Here is a 2869-nt window from a genome sequence, read left to right as displayed (position 1 = left end):
TACTATTGAGCTTGAAAAGATGAAAAAAACCCTAGATATGGCTCCTTGAGATTTTCGACAATGGGGGAGGAAGATGGACACCATTTTGACTTATTTTCCCTTTTTATTCTTTTATTTACCAAATGACCAAAATGCCCTTAAGGCTTTTCTTTCAAATTTTTCCTACTCATATCCATTTTTGTCCAAACTTTTAGAAATTGGTCAAATTGCTACTTAGGACCTTCTAATTTATAATCTAAAACAATTTCATCTTAAAAGCTTCTAGAACACAAGTTTTGCATCTTATTCAATTTGGTCCCTAAAGTTTAATTGGACAATTTATGCATAGAATTTCTTCATGAAATTTTTACACAAGCATGTATTCATATCATGAACCACATAACAATCATAGAATAATTATTTCTATCTCAGATTTGTGGTCTCAAAACCACTGTTCCGACTAGGCCCTAACTCGAGATGTTACAATCCTTCAGTTTGTTTTGTTATAAATAGCAAACTTATTTTAATATAATGGCATGTATAGGTTAAGTTGGCCAATGATGGAATATATATGGTTGGTTATAACTAGCCATTGGAATGGCTAGTGATGGCTTGTTTGATGTAAATGTATGACGGTATAATATGATTAATATAAATATGTGCTTGGTATGATTAGACTGAATTTTGGTAAATTTATATGTTTATACAAATAGGTAAGTTTGAATACATGAATACATGTGATGATATATCATGCATAAGATTGGTTGTGACTTGGTTTTAATGTCTTGAATTAGTTGGTGAATGTATTCAAGTGTTGTTGTAGGTTGAAGGCAAATTTGGGTGAGAAAAGTCGTCTTGAAAATAGCCTATTTTCACCCACACAAGCAGACACACGAGCGTGTGTCTTAGCCGTGTGTGACACATAGCCATGCGGTCGGGTGTGTAGTTTGGTCGTATGTCCCCTGCATCTTTAAAATTGAGAAACAGAATGCCCAGGTATTTTCACACAGGCGTGTATCTCAGCCGTGTGTCTAACACATGGCCGTGTGACTTGGCTGTGTGACCCCTTCACGTAATTAATGTAAAATAAATTGTTCGCACAGCCTAGCACCAAGACGAATGGCTTGGCCTTGTGACCCAAGTCCGTAGCTACCCTAATTTGAACATAGGCTGGGACACGGTCGTGTGCCTCACATCAAATGCCTACACGGTCTAGGACACGAGCGTGTGTCCCCTGCACCTAAGAAAAATTTTAAAATTTTGCGAAAAAATCTCTAAGATCCTGGTTTAGTCCGATTTGATCTAAATGCATATTTTGGGCCTCGATGGCCCATTTAAGGGAAAATATGATTGATTTTGGATATGACTAATAAATGTATGACTGTAATTGATCTGTAAACTCAAGCAATGCTCTTTAACCCTGTTCCAACGACAAATAGGGATTAGGAGTGTTTCAAAGATGGTTATTAGTAACATATTTTCTCCACTTACTTGTTATTTATACTATAGTTAATTACTAATTAACCTTGATTAATTAAATTAAACATGTTTTACTTTTAAGTAAGCTTAATTTAATAATAATTTAATTTTTATTGGAATCATCATCAAAATCTAATCTCATATTGCAGACTGGTTTATTTACAACTTTGATGCACAAAATGTATACGTATGTATATGTATAACCACTAAATATTTGAAGACAAAATTATAACATCACAATATAATTTAATAAAAATCAAAATATTTCTCATAAAATGCTATGAACTAAAAAAGTATCACTTTTAAAATCTATCGCTATAAATATCGTGACATTTCTCCTAAAATATCATGATAGAGTAGTTATTTGTTTATTAAGATAAGTCGTTAATATAAAAATGTTACTATTTAAATAAAGGTCAAAATTATTTCCTTTTCAAGAGAAACAAAAATCTTTTAAAATATCTTTGATAGACATTTGACAATTGAGTAGCATTTAGTGTAACTCAATCTAATAAAAGATCATATTTCAAGTTAAGTAAATAATAAGATAGAGAAAACATGAAACTCAATAAAAAACGTAACAGCTCATTTTTTAGTGGTGTCGAAAACAGTTGTTTAAGAACTACAAATTCAACGAGTGAGTCCAGAAATATTATTATTTAATATTTACGAGTCAAATATAGTAGTATATTGAATGTTGAGTTGAAAATTTTGTTATTTGAATGAATAGTTAAGTTCAAGTGGTTTTTGAAATCAAGGTATCAAGAACTCGTTTCTATAAACCGTGTCCATAAATATTTTCATCAAAGCGTTTCTGTGGAGGAATCCATTTTGAATTTGATAAATGCATTGCTTGTGAAGTATGTGTTTGTATATGCCCTATAGATCTACCTATTGTTGATTGGAAATTTGAAACGGATATTCGAAAAAAATGATTGCTTAATTACAGTATTGATTTCGGAATTTGTATATTTTGTGGTAACTACATTGAGTATTGTCCAACAAATTGTTTATCAATGACCGAAGAATGTGAACTTTCTGCTTACGACCGTCACGAATGTGAACTTTCTACTTACGACCATCACGAATTAAATTATAATCAAATTGCTTTGGGTCGTTTACCAATGTCAGTAATTGATGATTATACAATTCGAACAATTTTGAATTTAATTCAAAGAAAAACTCAGTAAGTAAACCTCTTGTTCTATTAAAATAAAGAGAAATTTCTCATTCTTTCTCTTAAGGTTCCGTTTTGGTTTAAGTTAAAAGATTGTTTGGTTTGAATTAAAAAAAGAATGAGACCTTTGGTTAATAAATAAAAATTCAATTACAAATTAGCTGGTTGATAAGAATTTCATATTCTTTTTTATTGAAAATTAAAATATATTAATATATTTGTAATTATTTCGAA

Source organism: Gossypium arboreum, chromosome 1, assembly GCF_025698485.1.
Source record: "Gossypium arboreum isolate Shixiya-1 chromosome 1, ASM2569848v2, whole genome shotgun sequence".
Lineage (NCBI taxonomy): Eukaryota > Viridiplantae > Streptophyta > Magnoliopsida > Malvales > Malvaceae > Gossypium > Gossypium arboreum.
This window is presented reverse-complemented; position numbering follows the sequence as displayed.